Source organism: Macaca nemestrina, chromosome 2, assembly GCF_043159975.1.
Source record: "Macaca nemestrina isolate mMacNem1 chromosome 2, mMacNem.hap1, whole genome shotgun sequence".
Taxonomy (NCBI): Eukaryota; Metazoa; Chordata; class Mammalia; order Primates; family Cercopithecidae; genus Macaca; species Macaca nemestrina.
Window position 1 is genome coordinate 150,000,397 of NC_092126.1, and position 23,044 is coordinate 150,023,440.

Sequence of the window (23,044 nt, forward strand, 5' to 3'; positions counted from 1 at the left end):
TATTAGGATCCAGGGATCCTTATTTCTAACAAACTCCCCTGATGATTCTAACACATGTCAAGGCTGGAAACAACCGATTCATTTCTTTGGGCCTCAGTTTCCTCATCCAACTTAAAACTCATACAGGAGTCGGCTGGGCGCGGTGGCTCAAGCCTGTAATCCCAGCACTTTGGGAGGCCGAGACGGGCGGATCACGAGGTCAGGAGATCGAGACCATCCTGGCTAACCCGGTGAAACCCCGTCTCTACTAAAAAATACAAAAAACTAGCCGGGCGAGGTGGCGGGCGCCTGTAGTCCCAGCTACTCGGGAGGCTGAGGCCGGAGAATGGCGTGAACCCGGGAGGCGGAGCTTGCAGTGAGCTGAGATCTGGCCACTGCACTCCAGCCTGGGCGACAGAGCCAGACTCCGTCTCAAAAACAAAACAAAACAAAAAAAAAAAACTCATACAGGAGTCTAGAAAATCTCCTTTGAGCCTCACGATCATCTAAAAAATGTCATTATTCCCATTTTTGAGATGGGAAGAATGGAGGTTTATAGAGGCAAAGGGATGAAGGGGTGGGCCACACGGTCATTAGTCTTTTTTGGCACTGGGGTTTGAAGAACCTAAGATGATCTAAGGAAGGCAGCTGAATCCGCCTTCCAAACCCCTGGGGTGGACTCAGGCTCTCACACATCCAGGAGAGTCATTTCTAGGCACACTTTCTTGGGTGACTCATCAGCGCCAAGGCAGGCCTGTGTGTCCAAGCGACTGCACAGGCAGAAGCGAGGCTCTCTGCCCTAACCGGAACGCTTACCGTGCCCCTAGCAAACTCCCAGCTCCTGCCTGACAAGTTACTGCCTAACCCATTACTTATTTTGGGAATCCCTGACGCATTTCTTTACTGTCCCTCATTTCAGAGCACATCATGCCAGCAGGGCTTGGAGGTGGGATGAGCTGGGAAACTGACCAACAGTTCAGTCAGACTGAGTCACTTCAAGGAGGGGAGTGGAGACAGCAGTGGGTGCCAGATAACACGGAGCTGTCGGCTTCCGTGTGCGTTTTCTTTTGACAGCAGCCATAGGGAAGTTGTCAGCCAGGCAGCCTCCTAATGAGATTTTTCATTTAAGAAAAATCACTCTGCTCGTGCACTGATGGAGAAATGAACTGCAAGAAGCAAGCCCTGAGGTCTGGAGACAGGAAGCTACTGAAATCACCCAGGTGAGAGGCAATTACCGCCTAGACTCGGCTGGGGCGTGGGGAAGAGATTGGAGGGGTGACGGGCTCTGGGGGCTGATTAGATGCTGGGATGATGGGGGACGAGTCACCATGGGCTGAGGTGGCTGATTGGATGCTGGAGTGATAGGGAGGAGTTACCATGGGCTGTGGTGGCTGATTAGATGGTGGCACAAGGTGGGCGGAGTCATCATTGGCTGTGGTGGCTGATTGGATGATGGAGTGGTGAGGGAGGAGTCCAGTCAGTCCCCAGTGTTGTGGTTTGAGCGTCTGAGTGAGTGAGTGTGTCCTTCATGAGGATGGGGAACAGGGGCGGAAATGGACCCTGTTATCTTCAGATTCACACCCTCCACGCCTGGCACATAGCAGGCCATCTGTAAAGGTACGGAGGTACTAAGTTGTCCTCTTGAGTGATACACTTTCTTTTGTTATGGCAGAAGAGTATCTGGTGCTCTGGTACCAGATACAGGTGTACTATCCAGAATACACATACACAAGGAACTTATTAATTAATTTATTTATTTAGAGACGGAGTCTCGCTCTGTCGTCCAGGCTGGAGTGCAGTGGCGCGATCTGTGCTCACTGCAAGCTCCACCTCCTGTGTTCACACCATTCTCCTGCCTCAGCCTCCCAACTAGCTGGGACTACAGGCGGCCGCCACCATGCTCTGCTAATTTTTTTTTGTATTTTTAGTAGAGACGGGGTTTCACTGTGTTAGCCAGGATGGTCTCCACCTCCTGACCGTGATCCACCCGCCTCAGCCTCCCAAAGTGCTGGGATTACAGGCTTGAGCCACCACGCCCGGCCTACACAAGGAACTCTTACAACTCAACACTAAAAAGACAAACAACCCAACCAAAAAATGGGTAAAGGACTTGAACAGACATTTCTCCAAAGATATACAGATGGCCAGCCACAATGAGGTACCACTTCACACTCACTAGGAGGGCTATAAGAAAATGGACAATAACAAATGTTGGCAAGGATGTGGAGACATTGGAGCCCTCAAACATTTCTAGATGGAATGTACCACAGTGCAGTCACTTTGGAAAACAGCTTGGCAGTTCCTCAAAAAGTTAATCATGGGATTACCACCTGATCCAACAAGTCCATCCCCTGGTATATACCCGGAAAAATGGAAAACACCTGTTCACACAAAAACTTGTACAAGGATGTTCATAGCTGAATTTTTTTTTCTTTCTTTTTTTTAGTGCAGTGGCACCATCACAGCTCACTGCAGCCTCCCCCAGGCTCAAGCAATCCTCCCACCTCAGCCTCCTAAGTAGCTGAGACTACAAGTGTGCACCACCATGTCTGTCTAAATTTTTCATTTTTTATAGAGACAGGGTTTTGCCATGTTGCCCAAACTAGTGTCAAACTCCTGGGCTCAAACAATCCTCCCACCTCAGCCTCCCAAAGTTCTGGGATTACAGGTTTGAGCTACTGTGCCTGGCCACAGCTGCACTGTTCTTTTTTTTTTTTTTTCTTAAGACAGAGTTTTGCTCTTGTTGTCCAGGCTAGAGTGCAATGGTGCGATATTGGCTCACTGCAGCCTCTGCCTCCCAGGTTCCAGTGATTCTCCTGCCTCAGCCTCCCAAGTAGCTGGGATTACAGGCATGTGCCACCACGCCCAGCTAATTTTGTATTTTTAGTAGAGACGAGGTTTCACCATGTTGGCCAGGCTGGTTTCAAACTCCTGACTTCAGGTGATCCACCCACCTCGGCTTCCCAGAGTGCTGGGATTTCAGGCATGAGCCACCATGCCGGGCCAGCTACATTATTCTAATTTTTATTTTTTATTTTTATTTTTCGAGGCAGAATCTCACTCTGCTATCCAGGCTGGAGTGCAGTGGTGCAATCTCGGTTCACTGCGACCTCCGCCTCCCGGGTTCAAGCGATTCTCCTGCCTCAGCCTCCTGAGTAACTGGGATTACAGGTGTCTGGCACCACGCCTGGCTAATTTTATATTTTTAGTAGAGATGAGGTTTCACAATGTTGGCCAGGCTGGTTTCGAACTCCTGACCTCAGGTGATCTGTCTGACTCGGCCTCCCAAAGTGCTGGGATTTCAGGTGTGAGCCACTGCACCCGGCCTGTTCTTAACAGCCGGTAGATATAACCCAAATGTCCATCAACTCATGAAGGGATACACAAATTGTGGAATATTCACACAATGGAATATTATTCAGCCATTAAAAGGAAGGAAGTAGAGACACATACTACAACATGGGTAAAACTAGAAAAGTTTTAATGCCAAGTGAAAGAAGACAGTCACAAAAGACAGCAAATTATAGAACTCCATTCATATGAAAGTTCAGATTCATGGTTGCCAAGAGATGGGAAAAGGGGGGAATTAGGAGTTATGGAGTTGTTTTTTGGGATGATGGGAATGTTCCGAAAACTGATAGTGGTGACGGTTGCACAACATTGTGAATATACTAAAACCACTGAATTTCATACTTTAAAGTGGTTTAAATGGTAGATTCTATATTTTGTGAATTTTAGCTCATAAAAAAAACAATTCTTTTAAAAGAAAAGAAAAAGGAACCACTCCCTCTGGGCAGGTGTGGCTTTGCAGGCACATGGCTTAGTAAACAAAGGGCAAACAAAGGATTTCAGTCCCTTTTGGCCTAGTGCCCATGTGCAGTGAACGACCTGCACAGCTGTTCTTAGTTGCCCTGTGATGGGACATAAAAGCTTCTGCCCACATCTGGACCTCTATCCGCCCCATCTGACAGAGAGAAGTAGTGAAGATTGAATGCATTTGCTGAGGCTGGATGAAACCCCGCCTCTCCCCCAGGGAGAACTAAATCACAGGAATGATTTGCACCCAAGAAGCAAAACAAGCGCCTCCACCTTAGGCATGGCAGTTGACTTTGGCCCTAATACCGAGACCTCTCATTCTGCACACACCCTCCAGCTGCAATTCCACCTAACACACCAAGCCTCTTCCACATGCCCAGGCTTGTTCATTCTTTCCACTCCAGCTATGTTCTCCTCTTTGCCCTCGTACACCCCTGGAGCCTCCTAGGGACTCACTCTGTTTCCTCTCAGCCCCTCCCAGGCACGATCCTCCCCACCAAGCCACTTCCCCATTCTCAGAACCCTGCTCCCGGGTAACCTCTTCCTGGAACCTCCCTCAGAGGAGCTCTGCCTACCACCTGTTGTACCCTTAGCACTTGTGAAAACACCCAGTTGCTGGGTTTTACCTGAGCTCTGCCACTTCTATGCTGCTTGGCTCTGCAAGAATCACACAACTTCCCTGGCCTCAGTGTCCCCATCTGTCAAGCGTACAGGGCCATGCTTACCTGCCAGGTGGGATTTCATGGAATTAGGGATGTGTAAGGCTTTGTAAGTACAAAGTGCCAAGCCCTTAAGATGGGTTGCTGCTTTTCATCATTACTGTACAGGCCTATGTGTGTTTCTGTGCAGAGAAATACCACCCATTATGCATAAGCATCTGAACTTTCTCCCCTTGATTAAGCAGGTACTCAAGGGCAGGGAAGGTGTTTGCTGCCTTTGGAGTGTACCCTGTGTCACCCCAAGCTATGAGGCCCAAGCAGAAGCCAGAATCCAAAATTCCTCTCCCTTTCCTGAGATCCCAGAGCCATATTTTGCCTAGAGTCATAGGTTTTTGAGCTTCTGTCTCTCAGATCTGACCATAAAATCCTTAAGGTCAGGAACTCTCCACTTCACTCATTCTGAACCTCAGTTTCTTTGTCTGTAAAATGGGGATAATAAAAGTATCGATCTCACAGCATTATTGGAAGGGTTAAATGAAAAATCACACACTATGCTCCCAATAAACATCAGTAATGAATACAAGGGTGATGTATTCATTATCTATTGCTGCATAATGAATCTCCCCGACATGTAGTGGCTTAAAACAACATTAATAATTTACTATCTTTCATAATTTCAGGGGTCAGGATTTCAGGAGCAGCTTAGCTGGGCGGTTTTGACCTGCTGTCTCTCATGAGGCCGAGGCTTCAGTCATCTGAAGGCTTGACTTGGCTGGAGGATCCACTTCCAAGTAGTTCACTCACATGTCCCAAGTTGATGCTGGCTGTAGGTGGGAGGCACTGGTTCTCCTTCAAATGAGCCTCTCCACAGAGCTTCTTGAGTGTCCTCACAACATGGCAGCTGGCTTTCCCCAGTAGGTGATATAAGAGACCAAAGTGGAAGCCACACTATCTTTCATGATCTAGATTCAGAAATCACATACTGTCACTTCTGCAGTATTCTATTGGTCATGCAAATCAGCCCTAATTCAGTGTAGGTTACCCAAGAACATGAATACCAGAAGGTCTCAGGGCCATCCTGGACACAAGCTATCACAGATGATGCCGTTTACATTCTTCATGTGTGATCACGTGTAGGGCAACTAGAAAGTGACATAGCCAAGATCTGAATTCATGCCTGCCTAGCTCCTGTTTCCAGCTCTTAACCACTGCCCTGTGTTGGCACCCATTATCTTCATGCAAGCAAATCTTACTCTTTCGACAAGCCTTGTCTGAGCACCAATTGTACTAGATATGCCCTCTGCTCTCAGGGAGCCCTTGGTCTACAAGCTATGTGGGTGGCAGAGCTAGATCAGGTCTCAAGTTCCCTGGCTTCTAGTTCACTGCTCTTTCTACCCTGGCATATGCAACAGAGGGGAAAATCACCAAAGACTGGCAGCCCCTTTGGCAGAAAAGAATGGAAGAGAATTACAGAAAATGAACTGACCTTAGAGGCAGGAGTCCTGGAGTCTAGGTCTGTCTCTGGCATTGATTTGTAGGACACCTTTGACAAGTCCCTTCTCTTCTCTGGGCCCAGCCGCCTTATTTGCAGAATTGCCTAAGGACCTTGCCTATGCAGACAGTTCATTCAATTACCATTTATTGAGGACTGGCTATGGGACAGTCACTGCTCTAAGTGCTGGGAGTACAGTGAGGAACAAGATAGAAACCTTGTGTTTGAGTCACTCGCATTCAAATGGAGGCTTAAACACAGTAAACAAGTAAACAAAGAAAAAGACCATCAGAGATAGCAATGAGGACTAAGAAGGCCAAGTGATAGGCAGGGGCACTACCTTACCCAGGAAAGTCTTTTCCAACGAGCCACAAGTGAGCAAAGATTGAATGATGAAGCCAGGCATGGTGGCTCATGCCTGTAATTCCAGCACTTTGGGAGGCCAAGGTGGGCGGATCACGAGGTCAGGAGTTCAAGACAAGCTTGGCCAACACAGTGAAACCCTGTCTCTACTAAAAATATGAAAAATTACCTGGGCATGGTGGCAGGCGCCTGTAATCCCAGCTACCTGGGAGGCTGAGGCAGGAGAATGGCTTGAACCAGGTAGATGGAGGTTGCAGTGAGCCAAGATCATGCCATTGCACTCCAGCCTGGGCAACAGAGCAAGACTCTGTCTTGGAAAAAAAAAAGATTGAATGATGATGAGGTGTCCATAGCAAGATCTGGGGGGATGAGTGTCCCAGGCATAGAGAACAGCAAGTGCAAAGGCCCCAAGACAGGACAAAAGCTTGCTGTGTTTGCAGGGCTGCAAAGAGCTGGAGAACAGTGGGCCCAGGGCAGAGTGAAAGAAGGTGAGGACAGAGGGTGTGCAGGGGTCAGATGACGTGAAGCCTTGTAGGCCACAGGGAGGTGTCTGGAGTTGCCTCTAAGTGGGGTGAGAAGGCTCTGGAGGGTTTACAGTAAGAGTGATCTGATGTGTGTCCACAGGGCCCTCAACCTGCTGTGTGGAGAGTGGGTTGCAGAAGGCAAGGGTCTTCGTTCTTTTTGGCCAAGACCTCCAGATGTCCCAGCCTGAGAAGGCTTGTATGACTTGGGGCAGGAAAGGGAGGGACATTACCACCCTGTATTACTGGGACAGTCCACCAGTCCCTGAGCTCACCATCTATTCAACTCCTGAGCCAGCTGATGGGAAAAACAACATGGAGCTCTGGCCTCAGAAGCCATTCCTTAAATTCCCCACCAAGTTTTCCCAAACATCCCTGGAACTTCCAGATGCCTATTGTAGTCCACAGATTCATTGGTTGGGTTAATCCAAACTCACCCTGGCATTCCAGGTCCTCCTGGTCTGACCCCTCCAGTCTCCCTTGTAGAGGAGTAAATGAATGGTGACCCCTGGTCTGACCGCTGCAGACGGGTCTGACCGCTGCAGACGAGTCTGCCCCCAGACTCATCTCCTCCACATTCTCCAGTGTGGTCAGGCCAACCTGACTACTCACCATCCCCTGAGTGTTCCCTTTTCTTTCATGCCTCCAAGGGTTTGCTTGTGCTTTTCTCTCCTCGTGAAACACATCCTCCCCCTTCAAGCCAGATCTTTTTTAGGTATCTTCAAGCTCCATCCCAAAATGCACGTCCTCCATGAAAAGACATTTTTCAAAACATATACAAGTGGGCAAAAAACATATGAAAAATGCTTAACATCACTAATCATCAGAGAAATGCAAATTGAAACTATAACGAGATGTCATCTTACACCAGTCAGAATGGCTAGTGCTAAAAAGTCAAAAACCAACAGATGATGGTAGGGATGCAGAAAAAGGGGACCACTTACACAGTGTTGGTGGGAATGTAAATCAGTACAACCTCTATGGAAACCAGTATGGAGATTTCTCAAAAAACTGAAAATAGAACTACCCTGTGATCTAGCAATCTCACTACTGAGTATCTACCCAGAGGAAAATAAATTGTGGTATCAAAAAGACACCCGCACACGTATGTTTACTGCAACACTATTCACAACAGCAAAATCATAGAATCAAACTAAGTGTCCATCAATGGAAAATTGGTCTAAAAATGTGACATGTATATATACACACACACATACAAACACACACACACATATACATACACATCATGGAATACTGCTCAGCCATGGCAAAGAATAAAATCGTGTCTTTTGCAGCAACTTCAAGCTGGAACTAGAGGTCATTATCACATGTCCTACAGCCCAGAGATGGGGTCACCACCACTTTAGCTACATAGCCTGAGAACAGGGAGGAGCAAGTCTTCCTGGGACAGAGTTCTGACTAAAGCAAAAGCGGAAGCAGCAGCCAAACAGAGAAAAACAACAGCTGGTCAACCACGACAACACTTATAAATGTAGCTCTTCCTGAATTGCTTAAACCCGGGAGGCGGGGGTTGCAGTGAGCTGAGATCATGCTACTGCACTCCAGCCTGGGTGACCGAGTGAGACTCCATCTCAAAAAATATATAATAAATAAATGTAGCTCCTCCTATCTTTTTCTCAGTAAATAGCTCCACCTTGCCATGAAAGGCAAGAACCCATGAGTTTCCTTAGTGATTTCCTCTCCTGTCCCGCTATATTGCCGGTTACCAAAGTCTTCCTCCTAAGTATCTTTGGAAGTTCTTCTCCCAGCCCCAATCCACATGGCCCCTGCCCTAGTTCAGGCCACATACCCCATCTGTGGATTAGTGCAACCACCTCTAAACCACCTTCCTCCTTCCTCCAGAGTGGCCTCTTTAAAGTCCAACTGCAATCACAACTCTTCAGAACCTCCCTTGGGCCTCCCTTTGGCTTGTGAGGCTGTCAGATCTGACTCCTGTTGACATCTGTGGCTTCGTCATTTGTCCTTTCCCCAGACCCTCCTTCTCTTGTCAACTTCTCTTGGGATGTGATGAGTTCCCTTGCATGCGGTTCCTTGAGCCTGGAATGCCCTTAGCCTTCTCTTTGCTTGACTTTCAGCACAGGTCCTTCAATGTTTAGCTATCACCTCCCATAGGAAGCCCTCGTTGACTGTCTCTCTGTCCCTACTGCAGCCCACACAGTGTGTCTAATGCCTTTTCCAGGCTGTCACAGTAGGGCTGCCTGCTTGCCTCTATATCTCATCTAAGGTGAGATATTGTTTTTGAAATGTTTGCCTCTGTGCTTTTTTTAAGGAAAATGAGATTTTTAAAATTGAGAGTCAATTTGCATATGGTAAAATACACAAATATTAAATGTAAAGCTCAATGAATTTTTGCCTATCTATACATCGGTGTAACCATCCCAAAGATCAAAGTATAGAATTTTTCCAGAACTCCCTTCTCAGTCAACAGTACTCCTCCTTCTTCTCCAGAGGCAACCACTTCTAAAATCATAGATCAATTTTACTAATTATTTAGATAATTCTTCATATGAATATAATTATATAATGTTTACTTTTCTGTGTTTATAATTATCAAAGTAATGATTTTTACTTTCTTTTATGTTGTGGGCAGTAACAGTTCGTCTACCTCACTGCTGTAGAGTATCCCACAGTATGAATTTATTCAGGCTTCTATTAGGTGGTTTCCAGTTTGGGCTAATATCAACAATGCTGTTCTGATTTATGTACAGTCTTTTGTGGGTATATATTTTCATTCCTCTTGGAGACATGACTTAGAGTGGAATTTCTGGATCATAGGGTAGATTTATGTTTATTAAAGTTGCCAAGGAGTTTTCCAAGGGGTCAGTATCATTTTGCATTCCCACCAGTCACATATGAAGCTCCAGTGGCTCCACATCCTGGCCAACACTTGATGTTGTGTTTTACATTTCATCCATTCTGGCAGAGACATGGAAGGAGCTCATTGGGGTTAATTTTCATTCTTGATGATTTCTGTTACCCAGGAGACTTACCTCCCCCTATTTTAGGCTATCATCTTGAGACTACTATCCTTTTCTGGCTTTGTAGAAAAAGAAAAACCAGAGTCCTTTCCAGGCTTTTGAGTTTCAAAAGTCTAGCATCTCAGGGGCAACAAGAGGCTCTTGTGCATCGATGAGATAGTCCCTATGGGGAAATGCAAGGATTTAGGAGCAAGGCTCTGCCCCCCTGAAACTAAATAAGTGTTTTCAGACAAGAATGAGGGAGACAGCTGGAGCAGCCACAACGGAAGGGGGTAGGGTGCAGGTCCCTGAGGTAGGAGGCACTTGAACCTGTTCCTTCTCTAGACATGGTCCCGAGCTTGGAGACAGACACCAGAGTTCCCAAAGGAGTTTGAGAAAATTAAATGTAGAAAGCACCTGAGCACTTCCTAGGCAGACACTCTAGAGGAGAAATGAATGGACGCTTAGGGGTGGGCAGAAGAACTTCATATGTCTGCCAGAATTCTCTGTGTCCTGGCAGCCATGGCAGCTGAGCAAAGGTTCCTGTGTACTTGAAAAGGGCCCTGGAAGCAGCTGAGAGAGGGAATGAGACCTAGGAACAAGGGAAAACTCAGCAGTGACGTGTATGGTTGGGTGGCCCCTCCTCAGATAGGAATGAAGATGTCTCAGCACATGCCAACGTGAATAAGTGATGATAAACTCCAAAAGAAAAGGAAAATCTCGACTTGACAAAGATTAAGGTTTCCTCGCGTGTGATGGGAGATCTTAGCAGAGACTGAGTTCACTTACCAGGAAACAGTTACCGTTCTCATTCATCTGAGTTTACAGACTGAAATTGGACCACAGTCCCACTTTTCACACTGTACTATGCTTATTTGTTTTCCTTTTCTCTTCTTGAGACTCAAGGGCAGGGATAAGGTCTGATTCTTCCTGGAATCAGCAACCTCCTGACCCAGGGCCTGCCACAGAGTAGGGGCTTGATGAAGATTTGTTAAATACTGTTTGTAAGCCCCTTAAAGAAAGGGAGAGAAAAAGCCACATGGTTGAGCACCAACTACGTGTGGAGTCCTGTGCCTTGTAATACACATTGGCTGCTCTATGAGATAGGACTATGAACATCCCACTTTATGGATAAGCACATAACAGCCAATATTTACTCATTTACTAAGCACTCACAATGTGCTATGAAGAGGACAAGGATCTGCCCTCAAGATATTCCAGTTGAGGACAAAGATATCCAAATAAGCTATCTCAGCTGTGATATGAGATCACTATGAAAACAACGATGTGACAAGACTGTGATCCCATTCCAGTTGTTGTAGGAAAAAAAAAAAAAAAGACTGTGGTTTGTCTCTCAATAACTATTCTCTCAATATCATTGTTCTAGGCACTTTACATGTATTAACTCATAAGATCCTCACTACACCCAGATGAAGCTGATATTATTATTATCCCCATTTTACACATGGAGAAACTGATGTGTAGAGTGGTGAAGTGACTTTTTAAATACCATGATGGAATTTAAACCCAGGCTGTTTGATTCTAATGCCCATGTTCCTTATTCCAGCCCTGTTCCCACGCTCCCTGCCTGGTCCACTCTGTTTGAAATTCTCTACTGGCCAGGTGCGGTGGCTCATGCCTGTAATTCCAGCACCTTGGGAGGCCGAGGTGGATGGATCACAAGGTCAAGTGATCAAGACCATCCTGGCCAACATGGTGAAACTCTGTCTCTACTAAAAATACAAAAATTAGCTGGGCATGGTGGTGCACACCTGTAGTCCCAGCTACTCGAGAGGCTGAAGCAGGAGAAATGCTTGAACCCAGGAGGTAGAGGTTGCAGTGAGCTGAGATTATGCCACTGCACTCCGGCCTGGCAACAGAGTGAGACTCTGTCTAAAAAAAATTAAAAAGAGGCCGGGCGCGGTGGCTCAAGCCTGTAATCCCAGCACTTTGGGAGGCCGAGACGGGCGGATCACGAGGTCAGGAGATCGAGACTATCCTGGCTAACACGGTGAAACCCTGTCTCTACTAAAAAATACAAAAAAACTATCCGGGCGCGGTGGTGGGCACCTGTAGTCCCAGCTACTCGGGAGGCTGAGGCAGGAGAATGGCCTGAATCCGGGAGGCAGAACTTGCAGTGAGCTGAGATCCGGCCACTGCACTCCAGCCTGGGCGACAGAGCAAGACTCCGTCTCAAAAAAAAAAAAAAAAAAGAAACTCTCTTCCTTCTCAATGCTGCCCATCTCAGTGATTAACTCTCCACAACCTTCACATCTCCTCTGACTTCCTCAATGCCCAAGAGTGGGAGATGTTCACTCCTCCCTACCTTCACTGCTGTTCCCATAGCACTTTATTTTTAGGATTAATATAAGTTAGGATTGGGTTTATTGGCATGTAAGAGAACATCCAAAACACCAGTAACATATGCAAGATATGCAAGTGTCTTTATCATGTAAAAAAAAAGTATGGAAATAGACAGCCCAGGACTAATATAGCAGCTCCATGGTGTTAGCGACTGAGGTTATTTCATCTTGCTGCTCCATCATCCCAGTACATGGTTCCTTTCCAAGGTGACACAAGTGTGACTCAAAATGGCTACTGAAGCTCCAGGCATTACATCTACATTCCAAGCAGCAGAAAAAAAGAAAAAAGAGTTTCCTTGTTCCCTTTAAAGAGACTTACTAGAAATCCTCACAACACTTTCCCTTAGATCTCCTTGGCCAGAATTTGGTCACGTAGCTACAGCTTGCTACATGGAAGGCTGGGAAATATAATATTTCAGTTGGATATTGAGAGAATAGTTAATAAGAGACAAACCACAGTCTTTTTTTTTTTAGCTACACCAGCTAGAATGCGATCACAGTCTTGTCATATCATTATTCTAGCATTGATCTCTATCACAGCTGAGATAGCTTATTTGAATATCTTTATCCTCAACTGGAGTATCTTGAGGGCAGATCCTTGTCCTCTTCATCCTCATATCCCAAAGGCTAGCACAAGTTGTAGACACTTGAGATAGAGTGACTAGGTGTTATGTTGCTTTGGATGCTCTGTGGCCAATAGCACAGTTCTCCGCCCACAGCAGGCCTCCGAAAATTGTTCAACCGAAATAAATTTAAATGTTCTTGACCTCAGTTTTCCCATTTGTAACACAGGTATAAATGGCCACAAAAGTCAACCCAGTTTGGATATTCTCAGTATCTATTACATAAAATTTGCAAACTATAGATAAATATTTTTAAAAACTAGCCAGAGAGAGACACTGTGTATAGCTTTTGCTTTTTCTCTATTTCTTCTGCATAAACACATATACATGCTTTGCATATAAATAGAAGCTGTACATGCCATTTTATAATCAGCCTTTTTCACTTAATAACACAGGAAGAGACTTTTGCTTTTGCCTATGAAAAAACTAGCTTGTAAAGAACAATCTTCTCCATAAACAATTAGAAAACCGGGTAGAATTGTTCAAAGAAAATAAAAATCTGTTAGAAGGCATAAAAGAGGTATTCAGGGCCAGGCGCGGTGGCTCAAGCCTGTAATCCCAGCACTTTGGGAGGCCGAGACGGGCGGATCACAAGGTCAGGAGATCGAGACCATCCTGGCTAACACGGTGAAACCCCGTCTCTACTAAAAAATACAAAAAACTAGCCGGGCGAGGCGGCGGGCGCCTGTGGTCCCAGCTACTCGGGAGGCTGAGGCAGGAGAATGGCGTAAACCCGGGAGGCGGAGCTTGCAGTGAGCTGAGATCCGGCCACTGCACTCCAGCCTGGGCGACAGAGCGAGACTTCGTCTCAAAAAAAAAAAAAAAAGAGGTATTCAGGAAGCCAGAACTTGAGGGATCAAGATCTCAGGGTGAAGAGAAATGCATTGAGCAAGGGCCTGACATTCTATGTGCTCTTTTCCATGAATTTGCCAATTCATAAACAGCTAAATGGAGAGAATGAGAAGCTGAGAAGAAACCAAATGCTAGGAAGCAGAGAAGCTGAGCAGAACTTTCATCAGTCCCACAGGGGTGGAAAGACAAACAGAATTTATGCTGAACACATTTCTGAGTCATTACATGTTCTCCTACAGTGTATATGAACATTCACTAAAGCTCAAAGACCGAATCCATACAGAGAATTCCTAAAAAGAACTCCAGAAATAATGAAACCAAACATCTGGCAATAGAAACCCAGAGACACTGAGTGACTTGCTCAGGACCACAGAGCCAATTGGTCCAGCCTCCTGGTCCAGCCTCCTGGTCCAGTCTCCTGGTCCAGCCTTCATTCACTGCAGCCCTCTGCAGCTGTGGCTTCTGCTCCCAGCATTCACCTCCCCATTCCTCCCCACACATCCTTGCCAGAGAGAAAGATCAATTTAATCTCACTTCTCATTGTGATCTTTTAATAAATGAAAGTGCCTTTCTGAAAGGAAATCAAACACAAATCCTTTTATAAAAATTACTGGTCATTTTTTCTAATTGCCAAAGTAATACAAATTTGCTAAAGAAATGCTAGAAAATACAGATAAGTAAAAGCAAGTGGAAACCAAAACTCTGAAGATGAATTAGGGCCAAGTTGAAAATGGTCCATTTTGATCACTCTAAATAACATGCTGGCCCCTTGGCCACTTTGGTCCTGAAGGATGCACTTTGACTCTCATAAAGTAAGCAGGAAATAAATCAAGAGAAAGGCCATCTTGCACACTTGGGGCGGCTGCATGAAAAAGAGCCATTTGGATTTCTCAGCACCCAGAGGGTGCAGTCCCCAGAGGAGATGGCTGACTCCATGATGCGATGGATAGGGAGCTGGACCGGGCTCCCTGCCCAGACATCTCAGTCCACAGCTTGTTGCACAGCCTGGGAGCCCAATGTGGTGACACTCATTTCCTCTGGACCTTAAGGGCTTTGTGATTTTCCCGTCTCCTCTGTGCAAATGCAAAGATGACTCCCTTGGTTAGTGGAGGATTTAAAGTTATCAGCGAAGACTTTAACTGGAACTTGTTTCAGAGCTGGGGGCATGGGTTCTGTGGCTAATGAACTGGGCACCTTGGGCAAGTCCCTTACCCTCCCTAGGCCTTCCTCAATTTCCCCATGTGAACAAGGAAGCAGTTGGGCTGGATTTGGTGAGCCACGATTCCTGTTTCCTAGAGGAGGGAAGAAGGGAGGGGATTCGGTTACTGAGCATCTACCAGAGCCAAGCACCATGCTGAGCACTTTGCCTACATGAGCTTATCTAATCCTGACAACAGCACTGTGAGGGAGAGGACATCAGTGTTCCTACCTGTCAGGGACCCCTGTTATTCTGCTAATAGCATCTCGATTTTCTTTTAAGGAACCATCTCTCACCCACTCCTAGTTCCAGGGGCCTACAGGGGGCTGACCCGACCCCTTGACTTCAGACACAGGCATGCGACTCAGGCTTAGCCAACCAAAACAACTATAATGGTTTCAGGACTGGGCATGTGATCCAGGCCAAGCCAACTGGAGTCAACCCTGGATTTTTGCTGGAAGTATTTGGAAAGACGTGATCTCTTTGCCTTGAGGTTGTTTCGCCGTTTCCACCTCCCTATGGAAAGAGCCAGCCTGCTAATAAAACTGGCACATATGTGTAAAATAAAACTGACAGAAAAGAAAACAGAGTCAAGACAGAGGGAGACAGATTCATGACAATTACCTTTGAGCCTTTGAAGGATCTGAATGCAGGCCTACTTCCTAAACGTTTTCATTCCAGAACACTTGTAACCAAAGCTGGCTATAGTTGGGTTACCCAAGTTACCTGCAATCAAAACAATCATCATGAAAATTCTTTGTTTTTTGGTGGAGGGAGGGGGGAACAGGGTCTTGCCCTGTGGTCCAGGCTGAAATGAGGTGTTCAATCATAGCTCACTGCAGCCTTGATCCCCTAGGCTCGAGCGATCTGCCTACCTGAGCCTCCTGAGTAGCTGTGACTACAGGCTCACACCGCCATGCTTGGCTAATTTATTTATTTTTTGTAGAGACAAGGTCTCCCCATGTTTCCCAGGCTAGTCTCAAACTCCTGAGCTCAAGTGATCCTCCCACTTTGGCCTCCCCAATCCTACCTGGGGATTACAGGGGCAAGCCACCATGCCCGGCCCATCACTAAAATTCTGGGTGTGACATAGACATTACTATTCTCATTTTACATACAGATGAGGAAACTGAGGCTCAGAGAAGCAAAGTAAACACAGAGCTAGTAAGTGGCAGAGCAGGTATTTTTAATCTACTTATTTCTTCTCATTGCCTTCAGACTTTACTCAGGCACTGAGGTTGTCCCTTTTTTCTGCTTCTTCCACAAAGCACAGAAGTAAGAGTGGGGCTGTGGGTCCAGACTGCTCCAGGCTCCAGATCTGGCTCATATGCTTCCCACCTGTCTGACCTTGGGAAGACTTACTAGCTGTATACTCTGAACAAGCTCCTTAATCTCTTTGTACCTCCGTTTCCTCATCTGCAAAACAGGATGATAACAGTACCTACCTCATAGAATTGTGAGGAATCGATGCATTATTTAATTATGTAAAGCTCTTAAATCAAGCCTGACACACAGTACGCAGTAAGCATGAGGCTAGCTGTTGCTTTTCTACTGTGGCCCATACGTTGTTAGAAAGTTGATTGTGCCCTCTTGCTCCCCCATCCCTCATACGGCCTGGGGTACCTCCTGATCTGTCAGTTCCAAGTGCCATAGCAAAGCAACCCACACCCCGCTTACCAGGGGCTTGAAATCATGTCTAACATGCTGTTTCTAAGATGCTGATTTTTCTAAAAATGCTGATCACAATGGGTTTAGCAGGCCTAAAACTAGCCCAGGAAGTGAAACTTTGGGGAGGAATTCCAAATAACCAAGCCTTTGCTGAAATGCAGAATGGAGAGAGGAGGGATAAAAGTGGACCAGGCTTCCCCCACCCGGCCTGCCCCCATCCCTCCTCCCACCTCCATCCCCTCCTTACCTCCGGTAAGCTCCACAGCTGTAGAGAGAGGAAATGTATTTTCTTTAGAGTTTATAACAGTTGCTATCCTGAGTGTTAACTCAGTTCCAAAGGGTGCATTAGTCTGGTAAAGTGTAAAATATGGAGGCCCTGGAGAATCACCAGGGGGTGGGAGAGGGCGTTGGTGGATCCAGGGTGAGTCTTGGCTGTGGGGTTGTGCTAATGTGCAAAGGGCTGGCCAAAAAAGCAAATGGGACATCCCTGACCTTGCGAATCCATAATGCCCAGGACAGTGACATGGCCTGCCATTATCCCAAAGCCAAAGTCTCATATATCACTGGGCATCACAAGGTCCTTTAATCCCCACCTTGAAGATGGGATCAGTGATCTCTGAGCTACCATTTATGGAGCACTAAGCCCTTTATAGAAACGGCATCGTGAAACTTTCCAACAGCCCCACAGAGATGAAGTTATAATATAACAGGACCTTGGACCTTGGGGCTAGGCTGCGTAGGGTGGATGCTCGGTTCTCCTACATGTGACCTTGTGCAAGTTACTCAATCTCTCTGTGCCTTCATTTCCTCATCTGTAAAATAGGGGTAATAATAGTTCCTACCTACTAGGACCTATTGTTGTTGTGAGGATTAAATGAGTAAGCACCTGTAGCTCTTAGAAGAGCATCTGGCACAATGGCACCTGTCTTTATGAACCTCCCTGTTACCAACATGGGCCCTGAGGCCACGCAAAAGGACCATGGACCTACCATATATGGCTTGTGAAGCAGGGCCTCAGACCCAGCTCTGTGTGGTCCACAACCAGGGCTGGTGGGACCGCTCCTACTGGAAGGAGGCTAATATACCCCTCTGACCCCCACCCCCACACCCCAACCCACCATGTCCTATCTTCTCAAACACCCTTCTCTCCCTGTAAGCTTGGGTGGTCCCATCGAAAGTGCTAGGGTAAAATCTGAAGCCATAACTGTTCAGAGGTTCAAATAGAGTTTTCCCGGCGCCGAGGAGGTAGAAAAAAACTCGATCTCTCTCTCCCAGCTCTGGAAATGAAGGCAGCCAGGAAGAATCCTCAAGCTCCCAGGTTCCCGCGGACCTGCGGAGGGGCCTCACCCCCACCCTACTCCTCCCCTCACGTCGCTGCTGGGGTGACACAGGATGCTAATTAAAACACATCCCATTTTGAAATGTGGGCTCGTTCATCAGGATGGGCTAGGGAGAAACAGAAGAGAGGTGTGAGGTTGTAGACCCTGGGGGTCTCTTTAGTTCCCCATGAAACCTCTAGGGGTAGGGTCCCTATCTGTCAATCTTGTTCCACCTCTGTCTGACTTCGCCTTTTCGATTTTGGCGCCCCTAGCAGTAATGAGGGGCACAGGTATCACTATTTGTCTTTTTCAATCTATCTGTGATTGACTCTGCCAAACATCGTTTCATCTCTATTTCCATCTCTGCGTCTTTGTCTTGATTTATCTCTGTCTGTCGTTTTGTGTGCCCGCAGGTGCGTGGGTGGGGGTGGAGTTGTCTCACCAAGGTTCTGACCCTTCTGCCACCTCTCTTTCCAAACCCCAGGAGCCGTCCACCGCGCAGAGCCCGAGCCAGGGTACCCAGCGGTAGCAGCTCTAAACCTCGGGCGCGAGCTGGGAAAGGGAGTCCGAGCGAGAGGCGCGCCCCTAGTGCCCCCTCCCTCCGCGGGGGCGGCCCTGGGCGCGTGGAGCCGGGTGCTGGGGCGCTGCAGGCCCGCAGGGCCCCGGTCCCCGCCTTCCCCGCTGCTCGCAGGTGGCCCCCTCGGCGCGGCTCCTCCTCCCGCGCCCAGCCTCCCAGAGCGCTCCCCGGCGCCCCCGCCGCCGCCCCCGCGGCACACCCAGCAGCCTGGCCGCCGCTGCTACCGCGCCACCAAACTTTCCCCGGAGCCGGCGCCGGTGAGTCGCAGCGGGGCGCGGGCTTGGGCGAGAGCGGGGCCGCAGCAGCTGGGCGAGGCTCCGCGCTGACCAGACTGGGATCCGGGCAGCCCTGCAGGGCGGCCGGGACCCCCGGAGCCGGCGGCTTGAGATGGGCGCGCTTGGGTACCCTAGCGACGCGGATGGCCTGGGGAGGGTGGAGGAGCGCGGCTCGCTCGGGGGCATCGCTCCCCTCTCCACACTGTGGCCCCAGCACTCGACGCGCAGACACCTTTAGCTTCCCCGGGCTTGGGCAGGGTGCGCGCCCTGAGCGTCTGTCTTTGGGCTCCGGCGCGCAGAGGGGGAGTCTCGTTTTCTTTGAGCCTCCCCAGGGTCTGAATTTGCTGCTAACCGTAGTGCCAGCCCATCGGTTGAGTGCGTTCTCTGTGCCAGGCTTTGGGCATCCATTATCTGTTGCAATATTGTTATACTCATTTACAGAGGAGAAAACTGAGGCTCGGGGAGGAAAAGTTGTGCCCAGGAGCACCAGCTAGTTAAGGGGAGAGAGTCACGGTTTTGGGGAGAGAGTCACGGTTTTGCTCGGAGTCATCCTCAGTCAAATCACTAGACTTCATGAGGTAAGCCCCAGGCTCAGCGTCACCTGGAGTCGGGGGTAGGAAGTGTGCGGACCACCACCCGCCCTTCTCCTGCAGTTTGGCTGCAGCTGGGGGTGTGGAGCAAGGGGTGGATCACCTCCTCCTCGTTGTACCGACAGAGGAGGATGCTTTGGGAAAATGAGTGGATGTTATGGCCAGGGAGTGGATTCTGGTGACAGAAGAGCATCGGGGCTGCTCTTTCAGAGATCAGAGTCTAGAAGTTGCTCTCAGTTTTTCTGGAAGGAGCCCAGGAAGTCAGGAGCAGGAGCTGGAGTACGGCAGCTCCTCAAGGAAGTCACGTCTCCCTCTCTGTTACCCCACCCCCCAGCCCCCAGTCCTCCATGAAGATCCCACCTCTTCCCTCCTAATTCCCTGATCCCTCTGAAGTGTCCGCTTGCCTGGAGCTGGTAGTGCAGAGATGTTCCAGGCAGAGTGGCTGTCCTCCGGCAGAGGGCTCCCGCCTCAGCCTGGAGCAGACCGAACAAGGCAGGCTGGGAGTCTTGGTGAGCAAGGTTCACAGGCTGGAAGGTGCCTGAATAACTCATTTTATGACTGAGGGGCCAGAAACCTGTGACAGGAGCACAGACAGAGTGTGTCCCTGGAGCATGAAGGAGAGGGGGATTGAGGGTCTTATGGGAAGAGTCTTGGAGGCAGCCAGAAAACCAGCAGAGACTGGGAGAGAGGGAGGGTGGACACATGAGAGCATCATTATGCATTATCCCACTTAATACTCACAGCATTCTTGCAAGGTAAGTACTGTTATTGAACAGATAGTCTACTGAGGCTCAGAGAGGTTAACTTGCTTGAGATTGCCCAGCTGGTCCCTGGCAGAGTTGGGGTTTGAACACCCATCTTGCCTGACTCCCTCTAGATTTTGAATGAAACTCAGGTGGCAGATGGGACCTTAGGTCCTTCCGTGCTTGTGTCTGGCAGCAGCAGAGATGAATAGAAGAAAGCCAGGCAGCAGGTCCGCTGTTCACAGGAATCCCGGACAACCCCATGTAAATCCCTGAGTGTGATTCAGGCATTTCTCCTGGTGTGGGGAGAATCTATGGAGAAGGGCAGGGGATGCCTGGCATTGTTTTTGTTTTCAAATGTGAAAGAGAATCCCGTGGAGGCAGGAGACGGGCAGGCGCTGCCTGTCCATGATTTCAGAGCTGGGTGGAGGCCGGAGCTGCCTGCCAAGAGACCCTGCACCCCAGAGTGGTTTGGCCAATGCAGGGCTGGGAGTGGTCCTTCCTAGTCCTCAGCTGAGTGTCCAAGGGAGGAGGGACTTATATGTGAGCCTCCTCCTCTTCGACTCTCTCAGAATTCTGTGTTGGCACTCTCCTCTTCACAATGAAGGAGTGCCTGGCTTTTCCTTAGCAGAGAAAACACATAGCAAAGACATCAAGAGTGTGGGATTCTGGAGCTCACCTGCCTGGGTTCAAATCCCAGCACTGTTGCTTATGAGTTTTGTGGCCTTGGTCAAGTTGCTATGTGTCTCCGTTCCTTGGTTCCCCCATTTTTAGAATGGAGGTATTCCTGACACCTTCCTCACTGGGTTGGTAAGAGAATTAGGTGTGTTCATATGAATAAAGCACTTCAGTGGTGCGGTGTAATACCTAAAAGTGTTAAGAGTCCATTGTTATTGTTGTTGCTATTAAGGTCAAACAATCCCAGCTCTGTATCCTGGCTCTGCCACCTGCAAATTGCCCAGCCTCTGCAGGCCTCTTGCATTCTCATCTGTAAAGTGAGAGTAAGTCTGGTTAGATATAGTGTGTGCCCCCAAAGTCTTACTGCAGTCTCAAGCTTTAAATAGCCTGAAACTTGAAGTCTCAGTGTGGACCTGTATAAACTTCTGACACTCTGCTAGGCACTCAGCAGACACTGGCCATTGCCACGAGTGTCACTAGTGTGGATGATACTGCTGCTACACAGTGCAGCTTGAAGTTTGTGCTCTGGCTTTCTTCTGAGGAGCATGGATTTGGGACAGTTTTCAATCGCATGTTTTCTAGAGGGACAGAACGCTTAGGGTTGGAACCCCAGCTCTTGCCCTCAGAACCGAGAGAACTTGGGCATCAGCTTCCTTATCTGCGAAATGGCCGTTAGTTCTATTTGCCAGTATCTGTTTCTCAGGATCAATGTCAGGATGGAAATGTGGAGAAAAGAAGGAAAAAAGCAGATGGTATAAATGGCAAAGAATTACATGAAATTGTAAGTAATTCTCATTAGCATTCAGGCTGGGAATTACCTATAATTGCTCCTGATCCAAGATGTTTTATCTGAAAGATGTACCTCGCAGAGGATCATTCAGGTCCCAGTCACCTGCTGCCCTCCCTTTAACAGTGATGCTGAGCGTTTCTGAATCTCGGGATGTAATTATAATAAAGCTCCCATATCTCATTTATAAGTGACTCACTTCTGTCATTAATGGTTGTAGAGGACTCAGACACATACTCTTCGGGAACAATGCTGCTGATGCTGTCGGAGGGGGCGCCAGGATGCCTTGCCTCTTTTATGCATTCATCCTCCCTGCTGTAATTCTTCAGTGATAATGCAGGGGGATCACATGGGCCAGGATCGAAGCTGACAGCTCTCAATTTGTGCAGCAGCTTGGATGGCAAGGGCCATTGAAACTTGCTGTTTGTTGCCAGCAGAATGCATGTTAGAAACTATCACATCCCAACAGAGGAATGAGCAGAGGAGGTTGAGAAAGCTGCCCCCAGGGAGTACTTAAAAGCACAGACTCCAATGTCCAACAGACCTGAGTTTGAATCTTAGTTCTGCCAGTGTATTCGCCGAGGTGTGATTTCTGGCTGTCTTTCCAACCGTATTGTCAGCTCTAATAGAGCAGGGAACACATTTGTCTTATTCACAAGGACATTCACAGCTCCTAGCATGTAGAAAGTATTCGTGAACATCTACGGAATGAATGAATATGTGAATGACAAATTGCTTAATTGCTTAATTGGGCCTCAGCTTTCTCATTTGTAAAATGGGGCTAATATAGCACCCACCTTACAGGTTGCTGTGAGGACTGAATGAAGAAATGTTAAGAACAGAATAAACAGTCAGCAGTGCCCCTGATGATAAATAGATGGGCATAAGCAAGCAAGTTGGCTTAGTCTGGGACATTTAATTTTTTTCCTACCCTTGGACCAACAAGAGACAAAAATACTAGTTGTAAGAATGTCCTGTATTTATACAGCACTCTGCAAAGAGCTTTCTTATTGGTTGACTTCTAACAAGTAGGCAGAAATTATTATCCATGTTTTATAAGAGAAGAAACAGGTTCAGAGGGGTTGGTGAAATAAATTACAGAGTTTAGAAGCAGCAGAAATTGGAATATAAATCCAGGTTGCTCCTATTTCTAAATACCAGCTGTTACACTGAGCTTTCCATTGCCCTCTAGAGGGTGGAAGGTGTAGTATTTAGTCTTCCATGAACATGGTATCTCTCTACTTATTTAGGATATTTTTAACATCTTTAACATCTCATGGCATGGTTTCCTAATTTTCCTTTGGTGTCTTTTATATATTTTGTTATATATATATTTCTATTATTTGATAATTTGGATGCTGTTATACATTTTTGATAGATAAATTAGTTGGTTACTTATTGGAGAAATATGCTTGCCTTTTGCATATTGATTTTGTATCCAGAAATCTTGTTAAACTCACTTACTAATTAAAAAAATATATTTGTAGATTCTTTTGAAAACATATACAATCGTAAGAGGTACAAATAACAGTTTTGTTTCTTCCTTTCTAATCCTTTTATTCT

At 47.4% G+C, this 23,044-nt stretch overlaps 1 protein-coding gene and 1 long non-coding RNA gene across 7 annotated transcripts in view; one reads left to right on the top strand and one right to left on the bottom strand.

The window, feature by feature from the left end:
• The first annotated feature begins 1,002 nt into the window (after nt 1-1,002).
• Nucleotides 1,003-23,044, top strand: part of LOC105477705 (histamine receptor H1) — a 130,625-nt gene continuing 108,583 nt past the window's right edge. For 3 of the 6 annotated variants that reach the window (XM_071092223.1, XM_071092222.1, XM_071092224.1), the window contains exon 1: nt 18,587-18,665. The gene's annotated coding sequence lies outside the window, so the exon portion shown is untranslated. Of the gene's footprint in view, nt 1,200-18,528; nt 18,666-23,044 lie in introns of those variants that run through there. The other 3 variants (XM_011734361.2, XM_011734358.2, XM_071092225.1) reach the window with 3 other exon arrangements.
• LOC105477707 (uncharacterized) lies at nt 14,189-17,582 on the bottom strand. Its single transcript, XR_984899.2, has 3 exons — nt 16,760-17,582; nt 15,469-15,570; nt 14,189-14,938 (listed from the first exon to the last, which is right to left on the bottom strand). It is a non-coding gene; the product is annotated as an uncharacterized lncRNA (long non-coding RNA).